At 37.6% G+C, this 24764-nt stretch overlaps 1 protein-coding gene across 13 annotated transcripts in view; it reads right to left on the bottom strand.

The window, feature by feature from the left end:
• The window catches only part of SIPA1L2 (signal induced proliferation associated 1 like 2), a 730143-nt gene extending 707175 nt beyond the window's left edge, over positions 1-22968 (bottom strand). For all 13 annotated transcript variants that reach the window (XM_053711127.1, XM_053711126.1, XM_053711122.1 and 10 more), the window contains exon 1: positions 22753-22968. The gene's annotated coding sequence lies outside the window, so the exon portion shown is untranslated. The remainder of the gene's footprint in view (positions 1-22752) is intronic.
• Between the last annotated feature and the right edge of the window lie 1796 nt (positions 22969-24764).

Below are 24764 nucleotides of genomic sequence, written 5' to 3' on the forward strand. Positions count from 1 at the left end.
CAGTGAAGTGTAGCCATATTCCTCTAAGCACACTGAGCATGGAGTCCACATCTGGTTGCCCTTTTTTTCCCCATAGGGAGACTAAATACATACAGAGAGAAGTGCACTCACAGGCAACTGGCTCAATACCATTGTTAGGCTAAAAAGCTGCACCCAGGTGGTAAATCGCCATAGAACAGGTTAACAATGGTATTGCACCAGTTGTTTGTTCCTGTGAGTGCACTTCTCTCTGTATGTATTTAGTCTCCCTATGGGAAAAAGGGGCAACCAGACGTGGACTCCTTGCTCAGTGTGCTTTAAGGAATTTGGCTACACCTCACTGACAAGGCCCAATGAAGGCTGAAACGATTGTCTGGGGTTGCTTTGTTCCTTGTTCAGAGAGGAATTGCCTGGTATTTCGGTGCTGGATTAACCGTCATAGGCGGGATCAGACTGATATACTACAGGAAAGTTCCACTCTGTGAAAAGCATTACTTGGCCAAAAAGCTGCACACAGGTGGTAAATCGCCATAGAACAGGCCATAGAAATGGTATTGAGCCAGTTGTTTGTTCCTGTGAGTGCACTACTCTCTGTGTATATGTATATATTATTATTCTGTATTTATAAAGTGCTGACAGATTCCGCAGCGCTGCCCATGGGTACAAGGATAACCGTACAATGGAGAAAAAATACGATAAAAGACAACATTTTTACAAATACAGGGGAAATTGAGGGCCCTATTCCCGTGGGAACTTACAATCTAGATGGGTAGGAGGATGGAAAACAGGAGGTGGGGACTGCAAAGGTGAGAATGATATTAGTGAGGAGATAGAGGGCAACTGTTAGTTAAGCGAAGTTAGTTTGTTAATAAATCGGGTGATAAGCTTCCCTGAACAGAAAGGTATTTAGGAAATGTTTAAAGGAGGAGAGGTTAGGGTCAAATCTGACAGCTCGAGGAAGTGCGTTCCAGAGGGTTGGTGCCGCACGAGAGAAGTCCTGTAGTCTAGCATGAGAGGAGGTGATGGTAGAGGACGCAAGAAGCAGGTCATGGTTGGATCTTAGGGGACGGGTAGGAGCATATTTGTTGAGTGAGGACAGGTAGGGTGGGGCAGCATTGGTGAGGGCTTTGTAGGTCAGGGTGAGAATTTTGAATTTAACTCTGTTGTGAATGGGGAGCCAGTGAAGGGACTCACAGAGAGGTGCAGCAGAAACAGAGTGTCGAGAGAGGTGGATTAGCCTGGTAGATGCATTTAGGATTGATTGGAGGGGAGAGAGGTGGGAGAGAGGGAGGCCAGTTAGTAAGTTGTTACAGTAGTCAAGTCGGGAAATTACCAGGGACTGGATTAGCCGTTTAGTATTTTCAGCACTCAGAAATGGACGAATTTTGGAGATATTGCGTAGGTGGTTGGGGCAGGATGAAGACAGCAGTTGGATGTGGGGAATGAAGGACAGATTTGAGTCAAGCGTGACTCAGAGGCAGCGGACTTGGGGTGATGGGGAGATAGTGGTGCCGCCAACAGTGATAGAAAAATTGGAAACTGGAGTGGAGTTAAAGGGGGGGGAATTAGAAGTAGTTCGGTCTTGGACATATTTATTTTTAGGTGGTAAGAGGCCATCCAGGAGGAAATGCCAGATAAGCAGTCGCTGATTTGAGAATTGACAGAAGGAGAGAGTGCAGGGGTGGAAAGGTAGATCTGGGTATCATCAGCATAGAGGTGATAGCTGAAGCCATAGCTGTTGATAAGTTTACCCAGTGATGAAGTGTAAATAGAGAAGAGTAGAGGACCCAGGACAGAGCCTTGAGGTACTCCGACAGAGGCAATAGAGAAGAGGAGTCACCAGCAAAAGAGACAGAGAAGGATCTGTTCGAGAGATAAGAGTGGATCCAGGAGAGGGTAATGTCACAGAGACCGAGAGAGCTGAGAGACCGTAGGCGAAGGGGATGGTCAACAGTGTCAAAGGCAGCAGAAAGGTCAAGTAAGATGAGTATAGAGTAGTAGCCTTTGTTTTTAGCAGAAAGGAGATCGTTCATAACCTTGGTGAGGGCAGTCTCGGTTGAGTGTTGTGGATGGAAGCCAGATTGCAGAGGGTCGAGCAATGAGTTGGATGACAGGAAGCGATTGAAAACTAGTTTTTCCAGGAATTTTGAAGCTAGCGGAAGCAGTGATATGGGGCGGTAGTTTGCAGGGGAGTTAGGGTCAAGGGAGGGTTTTTTGAGGATGGGGGTGACCTTTGCATGTTTGAAGGAGGCAGGGAATGAGCCGGTAGAAAGGGATAGGTTGAATATGTGAGTACGAGCCGGAGTGAGGATGGGAGACAGAGGAGGAATTAGATGTGAAGGAATAGGGTCACATGGGCAGGAAGTAAGGTGTGAGGAAGCTACTTCACTCTCAGTAGTTGGGAGGAGGGTGCAGAGAGTGGCAGAGGGGGTGACTGGGAGCGGAGTTGGGAGATTGCAGGTTTGTGTTGGGATGTTTCCTTGGATTGCAAGTGTTTTATTAAAAAAATAGTCAGCAAGGTCTTGAGCACTGAATGCAGATGAGGGCGGTGGTGCAGGTGAAGGAGAGAGTTAAAAATGGAGAAGAGTCTTTTAGGGTTTGAGGAGTGAGAGGATATAAGAGAAGTAGGTTTGCTTAGCTAAGTGAAGGGCAGAGGTGTAAGAGTAGACAATGAACTTATAGTGCATGAAATCAGGTTCAGAGAGGGATTTCCTCCAGGCACGTTCAGCAGTGCGGGAGCATTTTTGTAGGTGACGTGTTTGTTGGGAGTGCCATGGTTGGAGGCGACGATGTGGGGCTTTGCGAGGTTGGGGCGGAGCGAGAGTGTCAAGTGCCGTGGAGAGAGTATTGTTATAGGGGGTTATAGCAAGGTCAGGGCAGGATATCGTGGAAGTGTGGGGGAGGCGTATTTGAATAAGATTGGAGAGTTGGGGAGGGTCCACAGTGTGCAGATTTCTACTGGTGCGGGGGCAAATGGGCGACAGGCAACATCAGAGAGAGAGCAGAGATAGGAGAATACCAGATCAATCGAGTGTCCATCGCGGTCGGTAGGGAATAGGGTGGATTGTGAGAGGCCGAAGGAGTTAGTGAGTGAGAGAAAAGTTTAGAGGTAGCAGGGGCGGATGGGTTGTCAATGGGGATGTTGAAGTCCCCTAGGATTAGAGCAGGTGTATTTGTAGAGAGAAAGTAAGGAAGCCAGGCAGCAAAGTTCTCAAGGAATTGGGAGGTTGGTCCAGGGGGGCGATAGATAACTGCCACTCGGAGAGAGAAGGGAGAACAGGCGAATGCAGTGGACTTCAAAGGAAGAAAAGGACAGAGATGGAAATGGAGATAGGTACTGATAGGAGCAAGAGGGGTAGAGTAAGATGCCAACACCGCCACCGTGTCTCTCACCTGGCCTCGGAGTGTGGCTAAAGTGGAGACCGCCGTGTGTGAGAGAAGCAATGGAAGCAGTGTCAGAGGAAGATAGCCAGGTTTCAGTAATTGCTAAAAAGGTTGAAAGCGTTGGAAACAAACAGGTCGTGAACAGTTGCAAGTTTGTTACAGACGGAGCGAGCGTTCCAGAGGGCACAAGAAAAGGGAGGGGATAGGCGCTGTGTGTTAATGGAGATGAGATTGTTGGTATTGCGTGACCTAGAATTTTTGCAGTTGGAGATGGAGCGAGAGTGTAAAAGTGTGGTGATTGCTGCATGGCCAGGGGTAGTAGAGACATCACCAGCAGCAAGCAGTAGTAAAAAATAGAAAACAACAGAGGGGCGCCTCATGTGTAGTATTATCTTGGTGATGACAAAAATACAACAGAATAGCCAAATGAGTACTCACATACTCCAAGAGCACACTTATGTGCTGGTAGGGACAGGCTGTAGATTTATATAGGTGTGAGAGCTCACCCGTTCAGGGATACTTCCAATGCTGTAGTGATACTCCCAAAGCACACCAATGTGCTGGTAGATGCAGGCTGCAGATTTAGGCAGGTGTGGCAGCTCACCCAAACAAAATTATCCTTTTGGTATTGGTGCAGTGAGAAGAAATGCAGGCTTGGTGCTTCTCAATAGCCGTGTCCTTTGCAGTGGTAATAGGCAGATGGTAGGAAATGAGATCCACTCCAGAGAGAAAAGTTTGCAAATATTTATTAAAAACAGAAATTTAAAAAATTAAAATAAAAAAACAACACTAAGGTTGTTACAAAGAGTGGATTACAGGGTCACCCAGTTGGCCCCAATCATTAGTGTTGTTTTTTTAATTTTAATTTTTAAAATTTCTGTTTGAAGAGTACAGATACCGTCCGTTGGATTCATCACTTTGTTTGCTGTACATGTGTTTGTCAGAGCACCAGGTGGCTGTTTGATTGGAGTGTGCCGTTTCCATTTTTTTCCTCTCTCTATTTATTTATTTATTTTTACTTTTCAAATACCATACCTAAAATTCAAACTAAAAAAATTAAAGTGCCTGTTTAGGTTGAGATCTGTGCATATCCTAAAAGGACCAATTTATTCAAAATAGTTTGCATTAAAAAAAAAAAAAAAAAAAAAAAATTATACAGGGAGTGCAGAATTATTAGGCAAATGAGTATTTTGACCGCATGTTTCAAGAAAAACATGATTTTCATGCAGGACAATGCTCCATCACACGCGTCCAAGTACTCCACAGCGTGGCTGGCAAGAAAGGGTATAAAAGAAGAAAATCTAATGACATGGCCTCCTTGTTCACCTGATCTGAACCCCATTGAGAACCTGTGGTCCATCATCAAATGTGAGATTTACAAGGAGGGAAAACAGTACACCTCTCTGAACAGTGTCTGGGAGGCTGTGGTTGCTGCTGCACGCAATGTTGATGGTGAACAGATCAAAACACTGACAGAATCCATGGATGGCAGGCTTTTGAGTGTCCTTGCAAAGAAAGGTGGCTATATTGGTCACCGATTTGTTTTTGTTTTGTTTTTGAATGTCAGAAATGTATATTTGTGAATGTTGAGATGTTATATTGGTTTCACTGGTAAAAATAAATAATTGAAATGGGTATATATTTGTTTTTTGTTAAGTTGCCTAATAATTATGCACAGTAATAGTCAACTGCACACACAGATATCCCCCTAAAATAGCTATAACTAAAAACAAACTAAAAACTACTTCCAAAACTATTCAGCTTTGATATTAATGAGTTTTTTGGGTTCATTGAGAACATGGTTGTTGTTTAATAATAAAATTAATCCTCAAAAATACAACTTGCCTAATAATTCTGCACTCCCTGTATGTATGTATGTATATATATATATATATATATATATATATATATATATATATATATATATATATATATATAGTTTAAAAATTGCTGGCAAGTATTTTAAAATAATTTTCATAAATAAGCAAAAATACTTACATAGCTTTGCTGTCTGGAGCACTGTGCTCCACCCCCCTTATCAGTGTTTAGACACAGGCATTGCATTTCAACTGAGTTCCCCATTGCACGCTCCAGTAGATAATCCCTGTTCCCCTTATTAATATAGATACAGCCATAGAAGGAAGTGTGTGGGGGGAGTTACAGCTTTACAATTCAGAAACTTAAATAAAAGGGTTAATGGCAAGGCACTGCAGTATAAAGTTGCAAGTAAAGTAATTAAAAGTACATATTATATTTTGTCTCTATCCCAATATGTTTTATGTCCCTTTAAGTAACATGGTTATAAAATGGAGGGGAATATCATTCCAGAGTAGTTATAAAAAAAATATTTTATAGACCCCTCAGAACTGTTTAAAAATGTATACCCCCAAGACACACCAAATGATTGCCTTTTAAAATGTTCATTTTATGTGTTTCTAGGGATTAACCCCTTCGCGCTGTTAGGACGTTCTATGCCATCCTAACAGCGCTGGGCTTTAATGCCATTAAGATGGCATGGAACGTCCTACCATATGTGGCATCTTGCAGCTTGCTCCTTTGATGTAGTCAAGGATCGGCCGGGGGGGGGGGGGGGGGGCGTGCCTAGCAGCATAGGCAGTCCCCCATGATCCGGTCCCAGCCTTGAAATCACGCAATAGTATTGAGGATCATGTAATTTAATTATTTTTATTCAATAGAAGGAGCTACTGTAGGGCTCAAAACAATCAACCTTAAAAATGTGATCTGCATTATACAATATATGTTGAACCAATGAGCTGTGGACGAGGCATTTCACACCACAATAGACTGGTATGCTTGCTTGTGGGGACAGATGATGAAATGTTCTGGATTGGGCAATAAATATGTACCAAATTAACATCAAAAGGTAACATCCAAACATAAAATGTACTGAGTTGAAGTTAATAATAAACGGTATCCCCCTAAATATGAAGATTTCTCTTAGAATGTATCCGTGTTTCATATATATGCTGATCAAATTTGCCATTTCAATCAGTCTAACTAGATGGCAAACCATGGTTTTGGAGAAGTTGGAAAGGGTGGGTATCAAGATATTGAGATCTGGAACATTGCTCACCACAGGTGCTAAAGGGTTATCAAAGTGTTGATATGTTTTAAAATAAATAAGCAGGCTAAATCTCAGGAAATCATAACAAGGAGGGGTAGTCTAATGATTTTGCGTTACTTCAAATTAGAAAGATAAAAGTGGTGAGTGAGAGTTTGTCATAGTTTGACAGCTACTCATAGTGATATTCTGATGTAAATGTAGCCTTCCCGCTATCTCGGCCGAAGATAGAAAGGCCAGGCACTGTGCTACAGCAAATACAAATGCGACCGATGTAAATATAAGATGTTAAGCTCCCAATATGGAGGACCAAAGATATGCCACACACAAGTACTTTTACTGTAGTGTATTGTATTCAAAAGAGAAAGCCTATCAGCCAATGTATAAATATGGAGAATCAGACAGCGTTATGAAATAACAAGATAACTCGCCTTATAGAAAAGTAACTCTTCTTATGATATCAGTCCTTGTGAGTGTAACAAATTACGTCTGTATAATGGATTACATGTTCTAAACATAAAATTAAAGAGCATTCAGGAACAGCTACAAACAGCATAATATTTATTCATGAATGTTATGGAAAACAAATTGTAAACATTTAGCCTATGCCTTATTTTGTGACAATTAGTGAATATGAAACAAAATCATGTCTGAGCAGAGTGTCCTCAGAAACCAATTCAATGGTTTTTAGTTTGAAGCAGAGTGATGTTGTGTATAGGCCACAGGATCCTGTCTCCACTGTACCAGGTCTGTATTAAAGAGGATGGTAGGTTGCGGGGACTTTAATAAGAGGTGTAATATTTTCAGTCGTGAGGTTTTATAATCTTGAGTAGTGTCTCCAACCGGGATTCATGTAGTTATGGGCCTCAGAAGCTCTTGGAACATCATAGAAGTTGGTCAGCTTGCAGGGACAATGTCTTTACGAGCGCTCTGTAAAGCAGCATGACTTTTCTCAAAACTTTCCGGTTGCTCGGCTTTAGCCTTATCCTCCCGAGTTGCGAAGTCTGCAGTTGTAGCTTCCCAAGCAGTCTGGAATCGACCAGGGGAGGTAAGTGGATGCTGGGGCTCCAAAATGGCACTGCTCCTGCTCTCGTCTATTGTAGGCTCAGGTTGGATGGGTTAATGAAAAGGGTAGCCACCATTAGTATGTAGCGTCAGATAGTGATTTCTCAAATGTGACACAGTAATCCGCAAGTATGTAGTGCAGCTCCTCCAGAAGATATTTAGCCGTTTCCATGGTATAGTCAGGGCCGGATTTACATCTCAGGTGCCTGTAGGCACAAAAACCTGAAGCGCCCCCCCCCCCCCGGGCCCCCCTCACAAAAGAAGTGAAAAAACTGAGGATTTATTTTTATTATTATTTAGGACAACTAAAAATAAATATTAGATGTAAAATATTAAAGCTTAAGGTAGGAGTCTGAAAATCAGCACAAAATGTTATTTAAAATATGCAAAAATTTGCATTGTTACAAAAACACTCCCAGATGGCCTATATAAATGGATCATCTAAAAAACATTTATGCAAAGAAAAATCTATTGTACAATGTCCCTTTAAAGGGACACCATCCGGCTGATTTTACTGACCACCCTGATAAAATTGTATCCAGTATTAAGCTAAATTTAGCTAATATTAAATGTTTAATTTGTATTGCACATATTATTAAATGCATTTATGTTAATATATGCAAATAATTTGTGCTTTGGATAGCTGAAAATGATGTAATATTAGAATATTTTACACTGCCCGCACCCAGCTACTAGTTTGTGTGTGTATATATATATATATATATATATATATATATATATATATATATATATATATATATATATATATATATATATATATATATATATATACCACACACAATGGTTTTGCTTTTTTTGATCACAGAATAATAAAGTATCATGTCCCTTTAATTCAAAACGTCTCAAAGTGAAGATAAGACCTCAGTACCATTTTGTAGGAAAACAAAAAAGCCTTATCAAAATGTATAACCCAATCAAAGTGGGCAAAAATGTTTTTAAAAAAAAATTATTGACCATTCATTCATTCAACATTCATTTGAAAAAGAAATATTAAAAGGAAAAAACATAAAAATAAACAAGACCAGCTAGACCAATGATTTCAAGTGCAGTCTCCAGGGTCCAAAAAGATAGAATTAAGAATATCTCAAGTCTTACCCAGTTAACTCAAATAAAAGTTACTGAACCACTAATTAAACATGTTATTGGCAGTTGTCAAGATTGATGCACATAAAAAGCCCTTATACAGCATTTGTTGCTAAAATAATATACAGGATTAGATAAACGATTCCATATTAAGGAACTATTATTCAAATCATGCATTATTTATTAGATGATTTGTCTGCATGTTCTATTGCTTTATAGGGCTTAATCAGTATGTTGTTTGCTGATATGTTTTCTAAATCGGATTAAGTGGATTATAGATGTCATGTTTATAATTTTTAGGAATGTATTAACACAAATATAGATATTTTCTAAGTTACTTACGGTCACTCAGACTCAGTAATCTTCATGTCATTGTCAGTCAGTCACTAGTCTTTCCCGCTACTCTGACTCTGAGGGTGGCAAGCATCTTGTGATGTGGGTGCGCCACCCCTCTCAACCCTGCAAACCAAACGTGACGCTGCGTGCGTCAAGATCAGGAACAGATCACTGTCTGACTGGAGTCAGGGTACTCCTCTCCTCCCTTGGCCTCAGACCCTACCCGAGTCCCCGCCGCAAAACAGGCGGTTACGGCGCTGTCGCGCTGAGCCAAGCGCCAGAGCCAGCCTTTGTATTTTAATTTAAAAAAAGTTACTGACTGCAGCCAGCATATGCTTTTATTTTTAATTAAAATACTGACACAGTAAATCTCTCATACAGGTCGGCGTGGCGCCCCTCGCTGCAGTGCGCCTGTAGGCACATGCCTACTGTGCCTAATGAGAAATCCGGCCCTGGGTATAGTTCAGTAGCAGGTGTTAGGCTGGTAATTGTAAAATCCTTTAGTGCAAGTGGACTGTAAAGAAAAGCTCAGCAGTCTGTTTGTGACTGCTATACCAAGCTAATTTGCTGGGGGGGGGGGGGGGGTCTGAGACCGCACGTTTGGCCACCACCTAAGGCCTCAATAGTCCAGATCAGACTTCTGCAGTCATTAACACACTGGGTTTTGGAGCTATAGTATCTTCGCAATATGTGGTGTTCAAATTCACAGCTCTTGTTCCAAAATGATCTGATGTGTCAGCATTAATAGGCGGATTAGCCGATTCTTTACAGGAGCTCCTAATATTGCGACCGATCAAGGCTGCTGCCCGGACACGCCCGTGTGATTTCATTTTTACTAATAATGTTTAGACTATTACACTGGCATGAAGGGGTTAAAGGAACTGAGATTGAGGAGCTTTAATACTTACTCCCCATCCAGCTGTGTAGCTTCTGGCATTTCTCGGTTTGCGTAGCTTGGTGATTTTTCATGAAGAACGCCAGGCCACCATGAAAAAGGGGAGGAAGTGCAGGGGAATGCGATAAGCTCCGAAAGCCCCCCAGATGACAAGTGTCATCTGTAAATCAGGGGTTAAATAAACAAAAAAAAAGTTTAACAACAGATGACATACCCTGTAAGTTTTCTGTTTCATTCTAACAAGTGTTAAATAGCGAGACTTTCAACAACAACAACAGCGACCCTGCAATATTGCTGAATGCCTCATGGAGTGAGGCATATAAGCAATAGTGTGTCTCACTTCTTTCAGTGAGACCTGGGCTTTTCAGGGGCTGAAAATCCTTTAAAGTACAATCTACTCCAGAATTGTTATTGTTTTATAAAATAGATAATCCCTTTATTACCCATTCCCAAGTTTTGCATAACCAACACTGTTTAATTAATACACTTTTTACCTCTGATTACCTTGTATCTAAGCATCTTCTGACAGCCCCCTGATCACATGACATTTTATTTATTATCTATTGACTTGCATTTTAGCCAATTAGTGCAGGGTCTGTACACAAGCCACGGGTGTGATCACAATGTTAACTATATGGCTCACATGAACTAGCACTTCCCTGTTGTGAAAAGCAAATAAAAAAGTATGTAATTATAGGCAACCTTCAAGGCCTTTGAAATTATCATATGAGCCTACCTAGGTTTAACTTTCAACAAAGTTAATTGGAAAGTAAGTTGTTTAAAATTACATGCCCTATCTGAATCATGAAAGTTTATTATTTGACTAGACTGTCCCTTTAAACTAATAGATAATCCCTTTATTACACCTCTGTGATTACCTTGTATCTAAGCCTCTGCAGACCATTAAGCCTTTTGACAGATATGCTTTTTAGCCAATCAGTGCTGACTCATAAATAACTCCACGGTTGTGAGCACAATATTATCTATATGGCACAAATGAACTAGCGCTGACTAGCTTTAAAAAAAAACTGTCAAATGTCCTGAGATAAGAGGTGGCCGTCAAGGTCTTAAAAATTAGCATATGAACCTACCTAGGTTTAGCTTTCAATAAAGAATACTAAGGGAACAAAGTACATTTTATGATAAAAGTACATTGTAAAGTTGTTTAAAATTGCATGCCCTATCTGAATCATGAAAGTTTAATTTTGACAAGACTGTCTTCGTTCTCTTGCTATCTTTATTTAAGAGCAGAAATGTAAAGCTTAGGAGCTGGCCCATTTTTGGTTCATAACCTGGGTTACGTTTGCGCTATCAAGGGTGATGAACCTAAAATGGGCCGGCCCCGAAGCTTACATTCCTGCATTTTAAATAAAGATTACAAGAGAACAAAGAAAAATTAATAGGAGTAAATTAGAAAGTTGCTTAAAATTGCATGCTCTATCTGAATCACGAAAGAAAAGAAAAAAATCTGGGTTTATTATCCTTTTAAGGAGTTAAAAGGTTATTTGTTTTAGCAGTGAGGATTGGAAACATGCATGCAATTTGCTGCCAAAAAGTTTCCTGATATATGTATCTAACCAGGTGTTTCTTTTGTACAATTCAGATGCCATATGGAACCATAAAATATATATTACTCCCCCAACAGTTAATTTTATACATTAGCTCAACAAGCAAAAAAAAAAAAAAAAAAAAAAAAACTAAATTATTTGCTTTATTTACTAGACATCCTAAAGGGATATTAAACGCAAGCTTACCCTCATAAAATGTTTAAGTGAAAACTGCCTGTGTCACTCTCTGTAATGATCATCGCTGGTGCAAAGTGGGAGTGTTGGGAGGGAAGGAGGGTTGGGGTTCCATACACCAGTGTTTCTCAACTGCGGTCCTCAAGTACCCCTAAAGGGCCAGATTTTCATTATAGCAGAACTAGCTAGGTGAAATAATCAGCTGATGGGTGAGAGCAGGTAAGTAACCATGGTTACTGATGAGCTGATTATTTCACCTGTGTTCTAGTTCAGCTATAATGAAAACCTGGCATGTTGGGGGTACTTGAGGACCGTGGTTGAGAAACACTGACCTACACTACATAAAAATGTGAAGGGATGGGACCCTACACTATGGAACAAATGCTACAGCAAAACAAGGGATCTTGAGAGGGAAGTCCCTACACTACAGGAAAAAAACTAAACTGGCTGCCAGTAACAAATATGACAGTGGGAAGTGGGAGGTGGAGAAGAAATCCCTACACTACAGAAATAAATAAATAAATAAATATATATATATATATTTTTAAAAGCCTTAAACTGCATACTGGTAGACTGTCTACTAGTATCTAAAATAGTGGTGATCAGTGGGGGGGGGGGGGGGGTTGCAAGCACTGAAATTTCAGAAGTGTGGTGCGCAGCTGCAATTAGTGGCTTTCTAATTGACAAAAACTCATTGCAAAGCCATGTAGGTCTGCCATTTATGAACAAAGAGGAACCCAGAGAACCTTTTACAACCATGGCTGCAGAAGTTATGTGTAAATAGTTTAAGTGAGAAACCCAAGTTTTTTTTTTTTAAATAGTGGCATCAAATATACTAAAATCGGCCTAGATCAATACTTTTGGTTGTCTGCTTTAAAAATATATATAATTTAAAAAAAAAAAAACACAAAGGCTTTATTTCTCTTTAAATGGAGTGATAGAAAAAATGCTAAAAATTCTCCAATACTTTGGGCTTGATTATCAAGCGACATACATATGAGCCCCTTTCTGCCGCAGCTCACCTCTGCGGGCAAAATTCCATTGGCGGAATTCAGCATTGCGCAAGAGCGCTATTTTGCTCTCTTATGCAACACCGCCCCCTTGCCGTGCACAGCCAATCATGTGTGGGCAGGAGCTGTCAATATCCCCAATCGGACGAGACCAGGGAGATTGAAATTCTCCACCTAAGAAGAGGTTAGGGAAACAGCGGTCTGATGAGATAGATATATAGATATAGATATAGATATAGATATATATATATATATATTTCAAAGGAAGAAGAGGCATTCACAGGTCTTTTTGAACAACATAATTTTATTAATTTTTCTTCAATAAAGTCTGTCAACGTTTCGGTCCTCACAGGGACCTTTTTCAAGACTGTTTTCGTAGTGAAGTACATGAGGTATGTTCAGCGGTCATGTTCATTAAGACCTATGAGTGCCTCTTCTTTCTTTGAAGTTTCTACCAATCTACCATAGAGAGCACCCAAGCGATTCACCAATACAGTGAGTGCTTGGAACCCAGAACCCAATTGCCGGTCATTTTAAAATCATTTCACCTTAAATGGTGAATATTAAAAATAGGGACAATTGGTGTATTAGTGCTGTATAATAAATAATAATGATATGTAAAGTACTCATAAACATGTACAGAGTAGTCAGAGCATTAGTATGCTGAGCTAGCTGGCCACAGAGCATTAGCATTTTCTATTTTAAACTGACAGATTCTGGTGGTCTGAGTTATATATATATATATATATATATATATATATATATATATATATATATATATATATATATATATATATATATATATATATATATATATATATATATATATATATATATATATATATATATATATATATATCCCTATAATCCATATTTTATTGTATATTTATATGTGATTTATATCGTATTTCGCCCAATAAGTCTGAATCAGGTTTTAGACTTATCCTCTTAGACACGTCACTTAGCTGCCTTATTAAATATATTTATGAGTACTTTGCTGTCCAAATGTCCCACCCAGTTGTTCATTCTGTCCCAGTAGGGTTGCCACCTCCAGGTTTTTTGTGTAACTGTGTGTAGGAATGCAGAACGCTCCTCCCCTTGGAGACTGATAGTGGGAGCTAAGACTTGTTTGCATTAGCTGGCCTCGTAAATTATAACCAGGGCGTTGTCTTTGACAAGACAAAGAAAGTTTGGTTTAAATATGTAACAGAAAGACTTGGGGGGCAGAACTGCCTGGGACTCAAGCCACTAAACATCTGGAATGGCAGCTCTCCACATATCTAAAGGAACTTGGTAATAAGTTAGATATTGTGTGTAATTCTTTTCATGTCCCATTTTCTTTTTAAAGAACTGTAGCTTTGCAATTGTATGTTATTTTGAATGTCTTTATAATTTTGCACTGTGTAACCTGTATTGATATTTTGTTATTAAGCACATAGAAAATCTCATTCTGTCTTTTGGGCTCTAATATCCAAATTCACACTCCTGTTGAGACAAGATTAAAGACACGTTACCCAATTGTTAAATAGTGTGAGTTTATAGGGGTTCCCCAAAACTCCCCTTTAATTTAAAAGTTTTGGCGGTGGCAGCAGGGAAATTGTTAATTAGAGCAGTGTGGACAAGATTTGGGGACTAATGAGGTGTCCCTTTTAAGGTCCTTTTGCAGAGTTGCAAGGTTAAGGGAACCAGAGCTGTGTGCAATTAACCCTTTCATGCCCACCCCCCTCTATTGTGACGTTGAGAAGATTTGATTTGTCACAGGTGCCTAGCTCAAACCATAAAAAAAACCCAGACTAGTATCCCTCCTCCATCAAACTCTACAGTAGGCACACTGCATTCCAGTAGGTAGTGTTCTCCTGGCATCTGACACACTCAGATTCTTCCATCAGAACACCAGATACTAAAGAATGATTCATCACTCTAGACAACATGCTTTACATCATTTCAGCCCATGCTTGACTTTGTGCATGATGAGGTGAGGCTTGTGTACAGCTGGTCGGCAATGGTAACCCATGTCATGTAGCTTCTGATAGACAGTTCTTGTGCTGATTTTGGCAGTTTGGAACTCTGTACGGAGTGATGCAACAAATGAAAGGTGATTTTTATGCGCTTTAGCACTCAGCATTTGTATGTGAGATTGCATGGTCTAACACTTAATGGCTTGGCTGCTGATGCTACTCGACATTTCCACTTCAGAATAATAGCACTTACAGTTGACTGGGACAGATCTAGTAGGGCAGAAAATTTCCAAACTAACTTGTGGCAAAGGTGGTATCCTATTACATTGCCACTTGAAAGGTCAAGTCCAAAAAACAAGTTTCATTTTTCAAATAGGGCATGCTATTTTATACAACTTTCCAATTTACTTTTATCACCAATTTTGCTTTGTTCTCTTGGTATTCTTAGTTGAAAGCTAAACCTAGGAAGGCTCATATGATAATTTCTAAGGTCTTGAAGGCCGCCTCTTATCACATGCTTTTTTAATTTGCTTTCCAGAACAGGGGAGAGCTAGTTCATGTGAACCACATAGATAACATTGTGATCACGCCAGTGGCTTGCGGCAGACACTGCACTTATTGGCTAAAATGAAAGTCAATAGATAAAAAGTATATTAAAGTAACAGTGTCGGTTATGCAAAACTGGGGAATGGGTAATAAAGGGATTATCTAACTTTTTAAACAACACAAATGTTGGTGTTGACTGTCCCTTTAAAAGTTACTGAGCTCTTCAGTATGACCCATTGTTATACCAATGATAACCTATGTTGTGTCTGAAACACCTGAACTCTATGATTAGTAGGGGTGTCCACATACTTTTCACAATATAGTGTATTCTTCTAAAATGCCATTGTACAAAATTATAATATATCTTATAATTCCAGCTATGTTTTTGGATCTGATATACCACTGGCCATTACACCCTAATGCCCTTTCTGAAAGAATGGTTGGGTTATTTTGTAGATTAATCCAAAATATATTCATTATTTTTGTCATTCACTTGGGAGACATACAATTGTATGGATATGCATTTGCTTTCTTTCTGTAATCTTCCTTGGGATATAAATTAATGCTAGTAAAATAATAGGTTCTGTTACTTTCTCATTATTATTTTAATCTGTCTGCATTGTGTCAATTTGATTGGCAATGTATTTTTTTTATGCCAATGAACCATGATATAGATCGATTGATAGATATAAAAAATTCCAATATTCAAATTTCAAGGTGTTTACTTTCCATTTAAAAGGGGAGTTTTGCACAAGTGAATTTCATTCATGGGCTTGTCTGGTGTGGCCTAATCAAGACAAAGCAGAACTTTTGGTCAGGATGATTTATATACAAAACATCACAATTTCATCTCAGTCCAATCAACAAATCTGTTTAAAATTTAGTACCCAGATATTGGTTTTTGTAAATAGATATATGGAGCATAACCCAAAAAGTTAGGAGGCAGAGGTAAATGTCTAGGAGCGAGGGGTTCCATGGCTCCTGGGTTTGTCAAGCCCTGTCTCAGTCTTTTTTTTTCCCTGTAGGTAATCAAAAATTTTTTTTAAAAAATGAGAAAACTCATGCCTCCATATGCAATCACAAAAATGCTTTAGCGTTAAATGATTAGACACATTCCAAATGTCAATTTTGACGATCCTTCTCAAACTTAAAAAGTAAACCCCCCCCCCCCCCCACTGAATGGAGTAAAGCAAACAAATATAAATGTACATAGTATAATATTTATTAGTGTATCTAGCAAGTGAAAAATAAAAAAAATATAACCCAGTATTCAATTGTATGGAGGACAATTATGATCAGAGTTGACTTTTGGCACTTGTAAATACAAATTAAAAAGTAAGGAAAACAAAAATACATATACCTTTCACTAATGAAAGTGAACTATAACATGCACCTTATTAATAAACCCTTATAATGTGCAAGTAAAAATAAAACAATTCAGCAGTACTCATGTAACTAATCTTAGGTCAAGGTAAGTAAGCAATTTGTGGTTTTATACAAGACTGTTCTTTACAGCCAGCAAAAAAAATAAAATGTATTCTCTTCATCTTAACAAGAAATTTACTTTACACACTGCAATCAACATGTCGGTTCCAAATACTTTTCTTATTGATTGGAATATAAATTTAAAGAACGCCACACTAGTTTTTTTTTTGTTTTTTTTAAAAGGGTATGAAGCAGGTCTTTGTTGTTTTTTTAGCAAATGGCTCACTTTTTATTGATGATGACAGTTTGTCATACTGTCAACCATATTAAAACATAACAAAAATTAAAAAAAAAAATTGTGAAAATAGTTCAAATTTGAAAACATTACAAATGACTATCTTTTTGTGCAAAGATTTAAAAGGTTGTTTATATATAATTTGCATTGTTATGTGAAGTGAAATAGAGAAAGGATTGCAGAAGAGTAGAAAAGAAAGACAGGTTACAACCTTCTTATATCAGTTGATGTCACCCAGAAACAAATATACATCATCCGTCAAGTATGCCCACAGGGTATTGTGCGGTCGGAAGGGAAAGCTAGCTTGGGATACACAATACACATGCCCAGCATAATTAAATGCAAACAATAGGGCTAATTGCTTTGAATCAATGAACAACAAAACATATTGATTACTTTTACACATTAACTGAGTGAAAGAACAAAGCCATCTAGTGTTGCTGTACAGATGGGTACCATATTTAAATAATAAAAGGAAATAATACATTATGGCGTCCATAACATGTTGTATATTCCTATATGTTAAACACAACGTTCTTAGGTAAGATTTATCAACCACATCTTTACATTTTAAGAGTGCATTTTGGAAAGACAAAAAGTATTAGGATTTGGGCTATATTACAACTACAGGACTGCTTATCTAGACCATTTAAGACTTGGGAGATAAAACTAAAAATCTAAATAAATATTTTAAATATTATATTAAAAATTGTAAATTAATACATTTCTTTTGTCTGCTTTTCTTGTAATTGATCTCTAAAATAGTATTTTTTTTCCCCTCGTAGACTTCAGAAAGGTTGGACATATCCACCAAGAATGGTAAACCGACCCTAAAACATTCTACACAGTAATTGCTTGATCAGTGAGGTAACTCATTTATATCTGCTACTGTCAACAGCAAAAGAGATTATACATTTTTTTATTTTTTTTTAAAATAAAAACAACTTTACAAGGGGATACGTGCATGAACTGCAAAAAAGTGCAGTGTTTGCATTTATTTTGTATGCAGATCTTTCTCATGCAGTGATCAATTGTTGATATATATTTATCAATCATACATACAAAAATTAAAGTGATTGTAAAGTTTAATGAATAAGTGTCCGGTATCTAAAAATAATCTTAAAAACAGGGGCACTTTCCTATCGATGAAGAATCTGGCTTCCTCCAATCATTGTGTACTGCCTTTGGCGTCCAGCTCTTGGGGAACACAACGATTGGAGGAAGCCGGATCATCATCGATATGCTAATGAAAGCTGGAGATGCAGGCGGAAGATAGACGTTATGTTTACCATAATGCAAAGGTAAGTATTTTAAAAAAATAAGCATCTTTGAAAAAAGTAATGAATTAAAGTGCGGTTTTTAAGATTATTTTTAGATACGGGGCACTTATTCATTAAACTTTAAAATCATTTTAATTTAATCTTTAAATAGATATTAAACCTATTTTTTCTTTCATGATTCAGACCAAATTTCAACTTTCCAATTTACTTCATTCTCTTGGTATCCTGTGTTGAAGGAGCAGCTGCTTCTGAGACTACCTAGGCATGCTTTTCAACAAAGGATATCAATAAAACAAAGCAGATTCAATACTAGAAATAAACTTTAGAGATGTTTAACCCCTTAATGTCATTTTCACTCTAAGGAGTAAAATAGCACGGCTCTCACCAATGACAGCAAGATTGTGCTATTTCTGAATAATGCATGCTCTATCTGAATCATGAAAGAAAGAAAAAATGCTTTCAGTATCCCTTTAATGTGTTCCCAATTACTTTTTTTTTACCAGCTGCAAAGTATAAAATGTATGAGAATTTGCTTTTTAAGGTTTGTGTATATAAATTAGCTGATTTTGTGTTTTGAAGGCACAACCTAATAAAATGGGTTGAGCTTGTAGGTATAATCAGATCTCATTACTTTATCACATTGTGTACATATACCTGCTTCTTTATATTATATCTGTCGATAAACCAAAGACCAATACTTGGAGAGAACAATGGAAAATTAACATGTTATTACCTTATCTCTTCTATACCCCACTGTGAGTGTAATTTATTCTACTGGTTGTGTTAACACAACTTGATCCAAAAACTTTCAGAATAGGTGGAGATACCACAGCCTAAATATGCTATTTCAAATGCCAGTATAAGGGTAATGGAAATGCTTGTAAACCATTTAAAGGGACAGTCAACACCCATGAAAACTTTCTAACATACCTTAGATCAACAAAAAAAAAAAATGAGCCTGCACCGCATTCCATCTTCAATAACACCAACGTTAGGTGGCTAATCTTCAATGAACATTTAGTTAACAGCGGCAGATATGGCCACCAAACTCCTCCTCCTCCGTACCTTTCTTGTTTTAAATAAATACTCGTTCACAGGGACACTGTTCTATTTCTAATGCGCTATTAGAAATAGAACAGTGTCTCTGTGAACGCGGCTAAAGAATCTAGCCGAGGATTTGATTCTCATTGGCTGAAGACTAGGAGAAGAAGCCTCCTACGTAACAGGGGGAGGAGTTTGGCGGCCATATCTGTCGCTGTTAACTAAATGTTCATTGAAGATTAGCCACCTAACGTTAGTGTTATTTAAGATGGGATGCGGTGCAGGCTCATTTTTTGTTGTTGATCTAAGGTATGGTAGAAAGTTTTCATGGGTGTTACTGTCCCTTTAATACACTCCAACAGGTAAAGTGGATCAATGGGAACAAATTAAAGGGGAGAAAATTTTTGAGTAAACTGTCCTTTTAAGGACATGTGATGTACAAAGTACATTTGTGTCATTAAGAGGTTAAAATTGCATGCTATATCTAAACCATGACTGTTTTACTTTATTTTTCCTTTAACTCTTATATTGTGTGCCATAAGACCTTTGAAAGAAAAAGTATGAAATAAAGTATCGTCAGTTATTTTTTAAAACATGCCCTTTAATATTATGAAAATTTGGGGTATAAAATTAAGGAAGCCACATTTTTATAAATGTATAAAGAAAAAGGAGAAAGTACTGAAAATGTATTGTTCATTTGTGCTGGATGTTACATAACATGGAGAGTGGCAGCAGATGACATGTAATGTAATAAGCATTAGACTGTCAGCAGACAATGCCATCTATGGCTGTGATCTTATTTTTAATATTTTCCAGGTGCGTGTTGTTTTTATTTCCTCCCATGTGCCAGATCTGGGACTTTACTTTTTTTCAGGTTTTTATATGACATTTTGGCATCACATATAAAAATACTTACAGAAACATAAAAGTGACTTTCAGAAGGTACAGTAAGACCCATCAGATTCAGTTAGAAGCAGTTTTGTAATATGCTTCTGTTTGTAAAATGCCTTACCTGAAAACGTATCACAGATTTTCTTATGCATACAAGTTGAGCATACACACGTAGGCAGAGTGCATTTTGAATCCACTTTTATGCCCATGTAAAGGAATATGAAATCCCAAAATGTTCTTTCATGATTCAGACAGAGCACACAATTACAAACAACTATCCAATTTACTTATTTTACCAAATGTGTCTTACTCTCTTGGTATCCTTTGTTGAAGGAGCAGCAATGCAATACTGGGCACTAGCTGAACACATTGTTGAGCATACATGTGCAGCCACCAATCAGCAGCTAGCTCCCAGTAGAACATTGCTGTTGCACAGTCTACATAGGCATACTATTAAGAAAAAGGAAAGAGAATGAAGCAAATTAAATAACAGAATTGGAAAGTTGATTACATTTTGCATGTTTTATCAGAATCATGAAAGATTCATTTTGACATCACCGCCTCTTTAAACATTTTAAGCCTGTGCTTGTATTTATTTTGTCCCATTTTTTCATAATTTAAAGAGACAGTAAACACAGGAAATGTTTTTAATCATCAAATATTCCCTTTGTATTTCATGTACGATTTATTAATCCTTTATCTTAAAATATTTGAGCGTAGAAAAAAAAAAATGTATGTAAAGCTTACTCTTGGGGGTGTCATGCTTTTTTTCATATACTGTACTTCATATTTTTATGTCCAGCCAAAAAAAAGTACGCTGAGCGAGCTTCATTATTCAGTATGCCCAGATTGGTCAAGCTGACATCTGGTGCATGCGCTTTCACTCAGAAACACCATATTGGGGCGCTAGGAAAGTATTTTATATAAAAATGCAAATTCAAAGAGCTATCAACTGGACCCAGAAGAAGACACCTAAAATTAGTCTAGCCCTGCATAATCTATATATACATACTGTGATCTCAGATTAAGATCAATGTCAAGTATTTCCCTCATCTATCAATTGTATAAATCACCTGACTTCTTTGTTATTGTAAGAAAATAACACCACTCCATTTTGGTGTGAAAGTATGTACGATTAAAGGGACAGTTCACCCAAAAACTTTCTCCCCTTTAAATTATTCCCAATGATCCTTTTTACCTGCTAGAGTGTATTAAATTGGTTGCAAGTAGCTCCTTTACTCATATTTCAGCATTTGAAATAGCTGATTTAGCTTGTGGTTTCCCAACCTATACTGAAAGTTTTGATACTGGCGTATATGCTATTGACAAGCCTAAGTAAACACAGCCAGCAGAAGAGATTACACCCTCAGTGGGGGCATGATAGTTAAGTAATAAAATGATAATTTTCCATTGTTCTCTCTAAGTATTGAGCTTTGGTTTTCTAGACAAATATAAGATAAGGAAGCAAGTCTGTGTACACAAAGTGATAACATAATGAGATCTGATATTACCTGAAGCTCAACCCATTGTGATAGGCTGTGGTTTCAAAGCACAAAACCAGCTACTTCATATACACAAATAAACCCGAAAATGCAATTTCTCAAATTTTTTATACTCTGCAGTTGGTATAACAAGGCATTTAAAATACATTTATGGAAAAACAATTTTACAGTGTACTGTCCCTTTAAGTTTGCATGTAACCAAACAATAACAATCCTTTCACATGACACGCTTTTAATTTAAGGCAGGGAATTACATTACAATTTAATTACATACTTTAGATGGCAAGCTTTTCTGGCTTAAAGGGCCACTAAACCCAAAATCTTTCTTTCATGATTCAGATAGAGAATAGAAATTTAAACAGCATTACAATTTACTTCCATTATTTATTTTGCTTCATTTTTTAAAGATCCTTAGTTGAAGAAAAAGCAATGCACATGGTGAGCCAATCACACGAGGCTTCTATGTGCAGCAACCAATCAGCAGCTAGTGAGCATATCTAGATATGCTTTTCATCAAAGAATATCAAGAGAATACAACAAATTAGATAATATAAGTAAATTAGAAATATGTTTAAAATTGCATTCTCTTTATAAATCATAAAAGAAAAAATGTGGGTGGCATGTCCCTTTAAATAAACTTTCATAATGTGAACAGATTTTACAGCAAAATAAGAAAAACTCATGCTAATATATAACATTTTCAATGATATCAAATTGAGTGTTCCACCTTTAGCAATATCACAAAAAGTAAAATGACTTATCTTTGGTGCACTTTGACCAGTAAATACTGGATATAAAATGCAGCTCCCTCTAGATAACCCAGTGCATTAGTCTCTTGGAATCAGTACCAATTATTTAAGATATATCATCTTTTTTTTCTAAATATACTTTGACTTTGTAATAAAATGTCAAAATATATTAGTTTATGATAAATCACACAAATATAATCTATATTGACATCCCAAAGCAAATGGGTTATAAGACTAAAAAGTCAAACCTATATGGATATTTAAACATTTACAAAACATTATTTCTGCCAGTTTATAATACAACTGGTACCTTTATATCTGTGTAGTAGTGGAGCAGCTGCAGATAGACACAAGTCCCAAATTGACCCCAATTCCTATAGTGAAAGAATAACACGGTAGATACGTGGATCTAACTCACTTTATAACATGCAGGTGTTTAACGAAGAAGGTGCACAATACAAGACTTACCTAAGCGATGCTACTATATTGCATTTCCTCCAGCAACTATTCTAGGATGGCAGACAACCAACCTGGAATTTTTTTTACAAACTGCAGTTCACGGTGTACTAGTGGGGTTTAATTATCCTTGCAATGGTCACCACAGTGGATCGATCAAGTTCTCCAGCACCCATTCTACACAGCTTCCCCAGTCCAGAGACCCTGCCTCCTCCCCCTTGTATACAGAGCTACTCCAAACTGCAGCTTGGCACAGAAATAGGAGGTGGAGAAACCTCTGAAGAGAAAAGGGTTGTCTATATTCCCACAGTCAGCTTCTCACTTTCTGTACAAGAATTTGCAGAAGACACGTCTCAACGGCGCCCTCTGCTGGCATATCAGATTCCCTATGCTATAAAATACCTGTCACGCACTAACAATGTTCATCTAAAATCCAGACCTGACCCTACCAGTCAGCCTCTTTGTCTCCGTAAGGAGGATTACTAAACTCTCTTCTATAATAATTCGTATTCATTTTTTAGGACAACTTTAGACAGATACTGTGAATAAATATTGGTTGTACAATTGTCTATAGTAGTATTAGACATTACAGTTCTACTATTTACTTCATAGTTTAATTTATCGAGCCGATACTGGGCTAGTCCCCCTTAATAAAACGCGAACGAAAAGCAGGATCTTGCAGCTGCTGAAGTATTACATGAAATGAACACAAAGACAGATTGGATAATATTATACATAACTATATACAAACATACTTGAGTGAAAATATGTAAATCAATTATTGAATATATATAGATTGTATTCTCTGAAGCATCAACTTTCACCCCCAAACCGCTCCCATGCTTTATCTCCTCTTTGTTCCATTAAGGTGGATTAGCACAGCTGAGCTGTGGTCCCAGTTAATCAACAAACTGCAACAATTACATATGATTTAAAGAAGAATCCAACTGAACGTGTCAGTAAGAAGGACAAAACTAATTAGAACTAGATTTCTAAGTGTTACTCTTCAGAGTTGGTTCCCAGATAAATTCATTTATCCGTTATAGCTCTACAAATAACTAATAATAATTCATTAGTAAAATAAATATAATGGGTTACTGTGAAGATCTGGGCTGTGCATTGCTGACTTGAATGAGTATTCATTTCCATGCTAGGCTCTGACAATTTATGGATGTCTGGTGATCCATTTATGAATTGTTAATGAGTTAATTCAGTGAATCATACTATATTATTAGAGAGATATTGGACCCAGCATTCTAGGAGCCTTTATTAAAGGGCCACTGTAAGTAAATATTTTCTATGCCTGTTACTAACTAACTACCACAAATACGCTTTTTATCAATAGCATTTCATTAACATATCTCTACCGTATATCAGAAATCTTGTCTGCAAATTTAATTGTTTTCCAAACCCACTCCGTGGGTATCCTTTGCTCTGTACCAATCCGTTTACTATACCTAGGTTTCAAAATGGCGCTTTAAACACAAAGTTATTGGTTTAAGTATTTTGAACATGCAGTGCTGAAAATAGTGGGCAGGATAACGTGACATCATCGGCGAATAAAAGATATAACCTTTAGAACGTTATGAAACTTCGTTTTGGAGAAAATATAGGTCAGTAGGTTTTAATTAATGTTTATTAACTTTAATATGTTAGTTGTTTAGCTTAAAAATTATAACAGAAAGTAATCCTTTAAGTAAATTTTGAGAACTCCAGGGTTTTTGAATTCGTATCCCCCCCCCCCCCCTTGTGTGGTAAGGGATAATTAGTTTATCCTCCATACTCCCTTTTTGGCAGAGTTATGCAGTCTTTGCCCTGTTCGGGGAGCCTTGTTTCAGTTTGTACCTATGTGCTTGTGAAATAGGTTCTCTGGATCTTACTACTGAGAGGTTCAGCATGACTACTCCTGTGTGTCCCACTGTTTGTAGCTTGTTCATCCCTGCAGATAAGATGTGACTGTTAGCTCAATATAGTTCTAATATATATGTTTACATTTGCAATGTGTTGTTTGTGGTTCAAGAGTC

This window comes from Bombina bombina, chromosome 4 (genome assembly GCF_027579735.1).
Source record: "Bombina bombina isolate aBomBom1 chromosome 4, aBomBom1.pri, whole genome shotgun sequence".
Taxonomy (NCBI): domain Eukaryota; kingdom Metazoa; phylum Chordata; class Amphibia; order Anura; family Bombinatoridae; genus Bombina; species Bombina bombina.